Raw genomic sequence first — 11986 nt, 5'->3', positions numbered from 1 at the left:
TTGAAGAAGAAGGGGGGAAAAATCCGTCGTATTTTTCACTCTGCGCGCACACAGATTACATGCTTGTACCAAATGAATGAACAGTTAGTTTATACCAGATGCCAGCCGACAGCCTGATGCCAACTGGAAATAAAGTTATGGATGTATATACACTCATATAAACTGATCTCTAACCTTGTATATAAAACCATATGTGTCTATCTCTTTATGCACATTGGATGCATAGATTACTCATCACAGATGCATACACATATATGTCTTCAACAGGTCCATCCAGCAAATATTTACTCAGTGTTCACTCTACGCAGGGTGTGTGTATGTAAATGTGCGTGCGCAGAGAGAGAGGAATATGTGTTTGTACATAAATAATATACACACATAGCTGATTCTACCAGAAGCCAACGAGATTCTGGATGCAGGCAGTGGGAGCCTTGTCACGGGAAGACGATATACTCCACACTCCCTGCCTGGGGGATGTGCCAAATTTGGAGGTGAACATAGCCACCCTGGGGAGTGAGGGGGCAGCGCGGGGCAGATGGCAGGTGAGGGAGGAAGGTCTCTGGCTCCCTCTAAGGAGAGCAGAGTTAGGATTAGAGTCACAAGCCCCTTTCAGGTCAATCACACCTGGGTTGTCTCTGTCTCCATCTAGTTGGGGACATGGGAGGAAGCCCCTCTTGTGAAGCATCTGGGGTGCATGGCCCCTTGTTCCTGCCTTCTAGGCTGAGTGTCAGCTCCTGGATATAGGGGGACCGAATGGTCCCCAGCACGAGCCTCCACTTCAGAGGCCTCCCATGTGCTCCACAGGCCCCCACCTCCTCCCCGATGGCACTTCTCTTTAGGACAGGGCTGGGCCAGTGTGGCTGAGTTAGAGCTCACTGGGGGGCAGGTTGGGGGAGAAGAAGCGGGTAGCCGGGAGGGCTGTGCTCTCGTCCTTCCTCTCATAACTAAGTGATTCATCCACCCCGTCTTCTCTGCTTGACTCCAAAGGGGGCTATTGGGCCCTGTGGGTGCTCTGCCCCCAGAGCCCAGTACAGGGCCTGCCCCCTGGGAGGCCCTTAATGAAATGCTGGGAACATGGAGGCTTAGAGAAGTGAAGGGGCTTGCCCTGGGGGCGTGGGCAGCCAGGCAGTGGAGCGAGGCCTGAGTGCGCACACCCGCCTCAGAGCAGACCCACTGCTTTACACAGGCGGCAAGTGGCTCACGGCCTGTCTGGGACTGGACCCACTCCACGTGCCACCGGCTTGCTGTGGCCCGGCCCACCAGGACACGAGCGGCCCCTTGTCTGACTTGTTTGCACCTGAGCTCCAGGGCACCGAGCACACAAATGGGATGGCGGTCGGTGCTCGGCAGGTGTTCACTGAACAAGTGAATGACTCAGGGCCTCCAGTCAAGGACACTACTTCCCATAACAACTAGACATTTCTAAAAGGCCTGGAGCTGAAACAGTAATTGATTTTAGATACACGAGGGCAGTCTGGGGATGGAGATTATTTCCAGGTGAGGATGGGGAAAGGAGAGGAAGTGCTTTCTTTAAGGGTCTGGGAAGCTGACCACTCGCGCCTGAACACACTTTATCTCATTATGGGTAGCTGGCATGATTTCTATTTCACAGATGAGGAGGCTGAAGTTCAGAGAGGTAAAGCAACTTGCTCAAGGTCACACAGCCAGGATGTGGCAATGGTGGTCTGATTTAACTCCCATTCTGGGCCTCAGGGAAAAATCACTGCTGGTCTTGCTGTTGAACCCAGGCTGTAGTTACTGCCTGCTTGACCTCTCCCCTTTCTCTTCTTCTATGAGGATTTAGTTATTTTCCAGAGCCAAAAAGGATACACTTGGGGTATTCAAGCTTGGGATTCTTTTTTCTCTCTTCTGGTATGCCATTAGGAAGGATGCTGGTTCTGGCCTCTTCCAAGGGTTACACCAGAGGCAACGTAGGCTTCTGGCGATGCGCCCCCTCCCCAAGAAGCCCACCTTTCTTTGTCCTCTCAGGAGAGTTCCCCTGATGTGAATGAGAGGGATGGTTTGTAGGGGTGGTCTCTAGTCCCGGCCAGCTGGCACAAAAGGAAATGGTTTGTGGATTTAGGGGTTGGATGAATGAATAAAGGAACTTAAAGCGGGTCCCTGGTCACTAGGAACACAATCAGCATACACCTGTGGGCTGATGCAGGTGGATCGTGCTTCTGCCACAGGGATGGGGTGCAGATGTCCCCTGGGGGTGGTCTCTGGGGTTCACATCGGTGTGCCCCCCGCCCCTTCTAACCCCAGCTTAGTGGCCAAGAGTCCAGGCACACGGCCTGGTCAAGGACCCTTCCTATCCTAACAGAACCAGGCTGTTTGCCTAGATCCTGGCCACTAAGCTGGGGTTGTGGGGTTGGGGGACTGGGCTTTGTCACAACCACATCCCGCTAAGCTTTGCGGCTCAGGGACCTTGCATGTAAGTTGCTGGGTGCCCCTGGGCGAGTCACTTTAGCTCTCTGTTCGTTTCCTCATCTGCTCAATGAGGGTAGCACTGCCCACCTCCTGCATCTGCTGTGAACTCTCCAGTAAAGCACTGAGCGCAGAGCCTGGCACCTGGGAAGCTCACGAACAAACATTAGCTGTTATGACAACGATTAGCCTCATCAACAAAGCACCCATAAAGGGCGATTGGCGGGGCTGGTGCGCAGAGGTGGGTGTCTAGTGTGTGTGTGTGAGAGGGATGTGTGTCACCCACGCCTCTGCTCTGGGGCTTCTGAGGCCGAGGGCAGACAGTGGAGGTGCCCACGGTCTCCTGCCTCGCCAAGCCCTCCAGCAGGAGCCCCTTCTGGCAGCACAGGCTGCCTCCTGCAATCTCTGTCCCTTGGGCTGGCCGCCTGTCCCTCCGCTGGCAAGGGCAAAGAGGAGGCCCGGCCAGGGGGCCCTGGTCCTGGGCGGCCTGCCCGAAGCCAGCCAAGGACTCTTTGTCCTGGGAGGGGCCCAATGCCTGGTTGCAGCTGCTCCTCCCGGGAGGGGCGGGAGGGGCCCCTCTGGTCTCTCAGCCCAGGGGTCAGCACCCAGAGGGGGGCCCAGCCCTGCAGACCCTCCTGGTCCCCCCAGGGCTGCTTCCTGCTCTTGTTTGTCCCTGAAACCTGAGAAAATGAGCCAAGTCCCCGGGAAAGGGGGCTCCAGCTGGGGGCCTGGTCCCCTTGACCCCAGTGACTTCTGGTTGGGGATGGGGTGAGTGGTTGTCCGTGCTCTTGAAGATGCTCTCCGTATGCCACCCTCCCACTCAGGCCACGGCCGGTTTTCCAGATTTCGTCTTTTCCCACACTCTTTCCTCGTGCTCCTTCACACACCCAGTTCTTCTTAAAGGGACTCTAAGAAGAACCAATTTTCTCTGAACAGAACAATGCCCTATTAATCTTTCGGGGGATTTGAACTTGGCAAGGTTTCAGCCTTTGATTTAAATATCATTTTGGTAATGGGGCAATAAAAAGAAGTCTGACTCTTGGACAACACGGGGTTTCCAATACCTTCTGAGCATGAGACAATTTCAAATATAAAATTAAATCCAACTCCCTCCGCCCTCCTTCCCTCCCTCCCTCTCTCCCTCCCTCTTGCTTTCACTCACACAAAAGCTCACTTCCCACATACTTCATGGGGATATTTCAAGTTAAAGTTTTGTTTACCTTATAGAAAAGTTAATTAGTTCCTTTTGATCTCATAGGGAAAACCACACAGGAAATTTTTCTTCAGAAAGTGTACACACGAAGGCATGCTTTTCCCTCATAACCAGAGATATTCATTAAAACAATTCGTTTCGATTTTTAATTTAAAGAAAACATTTTACATTTTCCTTATTTATTATTAAGAAAGTCATTGTCCCCAGGGCAGAGCGTAAAGGGGGTCGGCTGTGGTGCTTTTGCTGTGTAAGCAGCCAGCGTTGGGCAGTTTATAATCTGCCCCTAGTTTGTTTTTCTACTTTGGATAACAAGAGACTTCTGCAGAGAGGCAAACCTTCAAACATGCCAAATTTCAGTCGCCAAAATATTAAAAATCCGGGGTTTGGGAGATTGAGACTGTATGGTTTAAATAAAGATATTTAGGTTCTGAAATATAAATATTCAAGATCCTGAAAAAACATATCATTGCATTAAAATCTGAAACAGGCAGTGGGTGAATCGAAGGGAGAAAATGTTTACTTTTTTGAGGTTTATCTAATGAAATATAATAAATAGTACATCATGCTCTCTCTCTCTCTCTTTTTTAACCCCTAGAGATATTTAAGCAATACCTGGATTTGTACAATAAGCTGCTTAGCAAAAGTCTAGAAAGAGAAACGCTTGGATTTTGAAAATGCGATTTTCAATCTTAAGCACATTTTCCACATCTTGTATTGTTACGGGATAAGGGATGCCGAGGACTCCGCAAATTGTGGAATTCATTTCCAGCACAGACCGAGCGAAAAAGGAATAGTATGGCTTCCTCGAGGTTGAAAGAACAAATTAAAAGATATTGCTGTCGGAGCAGCCAGAGGCTGGGGTCCCCATGACTGCAAGGCAAAAAAAAAAAAAAAAAAACCAAAAAAACAAAAAACAAAAAACAAACAAACAAAAAAAACCCAACTCATCTATAGATATGGTATGGACCAAATAAATGCCCGGGGAAGAGATGTTTTTACAGAAGAAAAACCACAAAAACATAACAGCTCTAAAGAGTGGTGTTGACATCAGTATATAATTTTGAGGATATTTTTGGGTGCGTATCCCTTTCCTGCCCCTGACACAAATATTTGGAGATTGGGACTGTCATTGTTGATAAAAATTAAATTGATGCTGCATACAAAAGATATATAAAAACCATGTTAACATATGGAGCGACTTTGATGATGTTCTGTACAGTGAAAGTCTAAGAATCTGATGACATTTTATTGTCGCCCATTTGCATTTTCATCTGCACCAACCACTGCCTTCAAAAACAGAACTCTTAATATAGATTTCTTTATCAAAGACTTTCACCTGAAGATAAATTTTCTGGTTTAAATAAACCCTGCTTTCCGATTTTACTTTTTAATTTTTATTTGTAAACGGTGAAGGTGTGTGACGATCCACTTGTGAAAGTTAGAAAATTATGCATCTGTTTTGAAGAGGGCTTTAAAAACGCTGCCTGCTGCCCGGAGGAGCAGATTCCTGCAAATGAACAGCCCTAGGGAAGCCAGTTATTAATGCGAGTTTCCAAAGTCTTTCCATTCAAGTGCAGCGTCCGAAAACCTTTTAAAAATCGCCCTTCTCTCACACCATTATTTTCATTTCCTCCCTGAGATAACTTTAATAATTTCTTCCGAAGAAATATTTATGCTTTTTAGCACTGGAAATGTTCTCTTCCTTTTTTTCCCTCCCTTTTCTTGCTTCCTCGAGGAAAACAGTTTAATGTAAAGTTCAAGGGGGAAGAGAGACTCATTTAACAAAAGGGCTGGAAACAGAAGCTGAGATGAATACCCAATTCCCTCTTTGGATTTGCCAAATAACAACGAAAAAATCAAATACTTCCCAGAAGACCACTGATGGGATTCCTCCCAAATAAATACGCATCTCTTCCTATTTTCGTCAAAACAAACAATTTTCTTTGTGGCTAGGACTTTTGGAGACTGGGGGGCCCGCACTCTTTCAGTGCCCTCCACTGGGAACCTTGAGATTTCAATATATATATCTCTATATAAAATATATAGGTATATAAAAAAATATATATATAATTTTCCCCTTCCATGAATTCCCATAAAGTTGGCGTACTTTCTCTAGGGGAGCACGGGCTGGGATAGCATCGGGTCCCTGGGTCGACACTTCCTTGGCCTGAATGCAGGAGGAAAGGAGGTGAAGAGAGCTGAGAGAAAAACACGATCCTTACAGGAGAACACGTTGGCAGAGGGATAAAAAGAGCGAGACAAGTAAATATTTTTCTAGCGCGCTTCCAAGTTAAAACCAGCGAAGCTACCCAGTTTAAAGAAAGGGAAAACAAAATTCGTCCCTACCTTTGTCAGATGCAAAGTAATGGGGGGACTTGTTTCCAGAGTGGTTGGGACCTACACAGAGCTTCTTACCTTAAATCTATACATTTTGAGCAAAAACAGCTTGGAGCAATTCTTTCCAAACAGCCCCAAATGTTAACCATTCCATTCAAGATCAGGTTTCTCCTTCAGCCTAGACGGTGATATCAGTTGGATTTTCTTTTCTTTTCTCCCCCCCCCCTTCTTTTTTAAAAATATGGATTCTTATGTTTCCAATCCTCAAACATACTTTTTTCATCTTTGTTAATGCTCCTCTCGCTGCTGGATGGGGTGGGAGTGGTCAGGAGTCCTTCTCTTTGGGACAATTAGCCTCCCACTTGGTCATTTTTAATAAGTCTGAATGATTTGTCGTGGTCACTGAGTAGGGGCTCTCTCTCTCTCTCCCCTCCAATATTGTTGTAGATACGTAAAGTTTACGGCGTGCTGTAAATATGTCAGCTTTTGCCTGGGAGTCTGCTAATAAAGAACTTCGAGGTATTATTGATGGAAAAGAGAATGTTTTCAATAAGACTGGCCGGGGCTGAGGTTGGAGACATTCCACACCCAGCAGAGCGCAGGCGATGGAAGGGCCGGCGACCGCGGGCGCTGCGCTGGGCCTGCCCGCCTTTCTGGTTCTCGGCACCGGCACCACCGTGTGAAACTTTTAAGAGCTCGGTCCTCTTTTCAATGGCCTTCCCGGCCATCAGTGACATAACCGAGCTTATCAGAGGATCACAAGACACTGCTTTCCCCCGCTCTGATCCTCTTTGGCTTTCTGAGCTCACCCCTGTTGATAGGAGACATAAAGAAATCCAAACTGTTCCATGGGAATCTCCCTTTTTCACTCTACGCGGCACCTTCGCAGTGCAAATTGGAATCGTTTCTCTTTCTTCCTTCTTTCATTTGCAGTTTAATTCTCCTGCTTTCCCCCCCCCCCCCCCCCCCCCCCCCCCAGAAAAAAAAAAGAAAAAAGAATTCGCAGAAAATTTGGTCTCTGGCCACCACGCGGCCCTGGTTTCTCCGTCGAAGTGGCTCGCTCTGGGTTTTTTATTTTTTATTTTTGTCACATCGCCCCACATGACAGTTTCATCTGGTGCTAATGTGGCCGTCACATGGGTCGGCCCTCAGAATTCCATGCTCATTTACCATTAATCAAATGCATCATTATGAATTGTGTATGCATTTTAGAGCAGACCCAAGCCCCGGCTCGATATGGAAGCGCTTTTTTTTTTTCATTCATGTTCAGCAACAAAACTCACATCTGCTGTGAAGATTAATGGCGAGGCCAAAGCGGCATTCTTTGTGTTTGCCTAGCCCAGAAATCAACAGCCCTAAATTACAGGTTGGTAAGCTATGTCCAGGTAGCATTAGTTTTTCCGGATTATTATTATTATTGCTAATGGGGCACTCTAATCACCCCCAGCAAACTGAAGCTGGTAAGAGAGAGGCCAGAGTTTCAGCTTCCTAGGGGCCTGGGGTGGGGGTGGGTGTCTCCTTGAGACTGGGGGTTTTTTGTCTTAAATTGCATTTTGGTCAAAATGGGGACTGGCCCTCCTAATTTTGAAGAATTCGAAGTATTTGCAGGCTGAGCTGGGATGGGTGGGGGTGGGGACTGGGGACGGTGTTACACGCTGGACGCCTTCAGCAATTGTGAACTGTGCTTCCCTGGGACTCATTCCCCAGTTAGGGCTCTGTGGGAGCATTCTGAGTTCCGGAACCTTCCTTGGAGGGCCCGTCTCCTATCGGCTGATGGGGACATGGAGACTCCTGGATGTATAAAAAAGGGTTTTCGCTGGGAGTTTACAGTGATCAAAGTCTTTCCTGAGGTCGGGGACCATGTTTCAGGTAAAAGCCTTTTCCTGAGCTGTCATAATAGTTCCAGGAGATGGGACCTGCTGCCTGAGACCAGACCCCAGCCCTGACCCCTCTTTCCCTGCTAGGCTGGGGAGATGGATCTGACTTGAGGTCAGCTCACATTTTGATGTCTAATTGCCAGCAATCCCCAGCACAGATCGGGAACACGCAGAGATTGGCCTCCAGGAGCGAGAGAGGTGAGGTGCAGGGGGCTGTGCTGCTGGCTTCTTTTGTGGCACTGTTTTTTTTTTTTTTTTTTTTTCTATTCTCCCCTCCAAGCAGACAGCTAGACAGCTGGGCCTGGATTTTGACTTGGTTGCCCCTCATAGGGGTATAGGGACACTCTTGCCCCCAGGGAAAGGTCTCTGTTGTGAGACCTTCCTGTGCTGTGCTGGGGCTCATGATATTAGTGAAGCCTGTTAAAAATAAACACCTTTTTAGAGTGTGCTGCTCGTGGTCTGCCCAAGCCCCTGGCTGGCGAGTCTCCAGGAGAGGCTGAGAGTCTTGAACTGCTTGGTGGGCTCCATGCCAGGGTGCTGGATTCGCTCATGTGGCCCCCTGGGCATATTTTGGGAACCGTCCTCCCTTAGAAGACTCTGTTCCCACCTGGAAGGTCTGGGCCACTTCCCTGTAGGGGAGTTCAGAGGCACCAGAGCACAGATTTTCAACCCCTCTTCCTTCCTTTTCCTGGTTAGGGATGGTGTGTGTGTGTGTGTGCACAAAAGTTGGTGCAGAGCAACAGTAGATGGGCACTGGCTGAGCTGGATGGTGGCTGCCAGTGGAGGGTTCAGTGACGGGAGATGGTCCCTCCACACATGCAGTGTGTGAGCATGTGTATGGTAGTTGGGGTCTACCCGTGGTCCCCAGGCCAAGCCCCAGGCTCCATTTTTGTCATGCTGGGGCCTCTTTCCCAGTGGAGAAGTGCCTCTAGTGCTGATGTCAACGAGGCTGAGGCTGCGATCAGGAATGGGCAGCTCAAGGCTGACAGGTGTGACCTCAGAGGGAAGGATCAGCTGGGGATGGTGGGCACTGTTTTCCCTCCCACTCCCATGACCTTTAGGGCCGAGAATGAGGCAGTAGCGTCCAGGCTCTGAGCCCGGGCTTCCGAAGGGCTTTGAAGAAGCCTGTGGGACAGGGCTTTGGGGGTGCCGTCAGCTACTCTGGCTGGGTCTGGGCTTAGTCTCAGAATGACTGGGGATTTCACCGAGTGGCAAAGTCCACTCCATGGCCACGGCTTCTTGGGGACCCTCTTCCTAGGGCTATTCAAGCCTATAACAGCCCTGGGAGCAGGACTCTGGTGCTCAGAATGGTTGTTAATCCATTTAAGGTCACCCAGAGGGGCACCTGGGTGGCTTAGTAGATGAGTGTCTGCCTTTGGCTCAGGTCCTGGGATCGAGTCTTGCATCAGACTCCTTGCAGGGAGCCTACTTCTCCCCCTGCCCATGTCTCTGCTTCTCTCTCTATGTCTCTCATGAATAAATTAATAAAATCTTAAAAAAAAAAGTCACCCAGAACCCAGGTCTTTCCAGGTCTGAACCCTGAGCCCAACCTGTGCCAGTGACGCCCCACAATGTCATTAAAGCTGAAAAATGCAGGGCCTTGAGCTTCTGAAGTAGATTTTCTTCGAGACTTAAGGAATAGTCTAATTAAAATACTTACAAACAGGCCGAGGTCTGGTCCTGCTTCGAGCAGCTCTCTGGGGCTTCCAGGCAAATAGCTCTGGTTCCATTGATATTGGTTTTAAAAAAATTAGAATTTGGGTCACTTTGGTTTGAGGCTCAGTAAGTCAACGTGGCTTGTCTGGCTTTTGTCTGCTACCTTGTTTGCCTCAAGGACGTAGAAGGGTTTCGGTTTATAAAGCATGTGCAGACGTGGCTGTCCGCTGGTGGTGATGTTCTTTCTCTCTGTTTCTGGTCCTTTTTTAGAGAAGCTGGTGAGTCTGGTCTTCTCCATCTCGGGGCCAGTCATTTAAATGGGCCTGGACCAGGACAATGCCACATAGAAAACTGCCACTGGTGAGTAGAGGTGATAGGTAAACGGATATCATTTGATAGATATTATTTGACGTGGAGAGACGCTCACTAGCTCACTAAGTTTGACACCTGAAACTCATTTTAAATTACAAAAGTAACACATACACCTGGTAAGAAACGGAAACTTGACAGAAGTATTTTTAAAGTCCATGAAATGGATTAATATTTGCACAGCGCTTAGAAGAACAGCGCCTGGCACGTACCAAACACTTCGGAAGTGCTTACTAAATAAAAATATGTGACATTCGAAGTAACTTTCTCTCCCATCCTAGATCTGCGGTCTCCCTCTCTGGAAGCAACCAAGCGAATGGTTTCTCGGATATCCTTCCAGAAATTTTGTGTGCTTGGGTAAGCGTGTGGGCACACACGATCATTTTTAGGCTGTAAAGTGAAAAGAGTAGGTTACAAAGCAGCTTCCAACAGGACGATCCCATTTTTAAAACAATCAGGTCAACAAACAAACAAACAAACAAACGTGCATAGAAAATAATCTGGAAAAAAAAAGAGAAAATAATCTGGAATCATGTACACCAAAGTAGTAACAGCAGTTATCTCTAAAAGGCGGGATCATGAGTGGGTTTTCGTTTTCTTTTTGTCTCCTTTTGCTCATGCTGTTTATAATTCTAAAAATGAATGAAAGGGAGCGTGCACACATAAGCGAGGGGGTGAATACGTGGACCTTGGTCCTCTGGTGTAAATGTGTTCTCTGAGGGCTAACGTCCTGGCGGGGGGCCCGGGACTCCCATCACGGGGTCTGCACAGACCACCTCCCATTTGTTGCCTGGGACCTGCCACTCCGTTGCTGATCTGCATTTGGCTCTGCCGGGTGGCTCCAGGACTCCTTGCGGGGCCCCCTGGATGGGGGATCCAGCCAGGATAAAGTTTCCAGGGCTGTGCTACACACACTTTCTAGCTTTCCCTATTGTTTCTTTTGCTCCCTCCATAGCCCTCCACCGTTGTGGGGAAGAAAACTTCCCTCTGCTGGCCTGGGCCTGGGGTGGGGGTGGGGGGCTGACCTCCCCAGCAGGGAATGAGGGTGAGAGCCATTTGAAGTGAATCTGCTTAGGTGTTCATTCGGGGAGCCTGAGTCCCGTGACCTGGGTCCTTGGAACCTGTCGGGGGGCCCCCTCTGGATGTGCCTGTGACACACAGAGAGGTAGGCCAGCCCGCCTCACTGACTTTCCCGCCTGACTTGATTGAAGCCTTGTCTGAGTCCTGCAGTGGCCAGTGGAGCAGGAGTCCTGGGGGTGGGTCCTGACTGTTTCTGACTCTGAATACAGTTCTGGAGTCAAGTAGACTCGGGCCATGAACCTGGTACTGTTGTTTACCGGCCGAGGCACCTGGGGCACGTGAGTTTGTCTTTCTGAGCCTCGAATTCCTCATCTCTAAAATGGGAGCAAATAGTGGCACCTTCCTCATGGTGATGGCATATCTTCATTCTCAACTCTTGCCTTCAATACAGATTTTTCTGAGCGCCTCCTGGGGGCCAAGTCCCTCACCTGACCCTGTGTGGGGTCAGACGTGTAAACCTCTACCTAGGACACCAGATAGAACAAAAGACATGCTTTCCAGGGGTGAAAGCATGGGGGAAGCAGGGGAGGTTTCTCGACGGGTGGACAGGAAGGCCGATATGGTGGGGCTTGCAGTTGGGGAGGAGACCCTAGCAGTGTCCACAGCCCTTCCACGGATAGGACTTCACATATTTCTCACAAAGGCCTTAGAATCTGACTTTTGCTGAGGGCAACGTTAAATTAAACTTATTTTTCAGCCAGGTTGAGTTGGATATTCAGCAGAGTGGAATGTGCTGGACAATAGTGAACAATACTCAGAGTCCAATCTGTCCGGCCTCCTCTGCTCTCATCCTGGGAAACTGGTTGCCCGTTTAGCTGTGAGGCAGGGAGAGCTTGAAAGCCACCCCAAACCCAGCTTTCCCCAGGAGACTTCCCTTCCACTCCTCTGCTGCTGCTGTCTACAGGGCTGGAAAGGACAAGATCTTCAGACAGACCAGCCTCCAACCCTGACTCTGCCATGTTCATGCTGGAGATCTTGGGCAAGCCTCAGTGTCCTTGTCAGGAAAATGGGCACAGTGGCAACACCC

Source organism: Vulpes lagopus, chromosome 11, assembly GCF_018345385.1.
Source record: "Vulpes lagopus strain Blue_001 chromosome 11, ASM1834538v1, whole genome shotgun sequence".
Lineage (NCBI taxonomy): Eukaryota > Metazoa > Chordata > Mammalia > Carnivora > Canidae > Vulpes > Vulpes lagopus.
Note: the sequence above shows the minus strand (reverse complement) of the source record.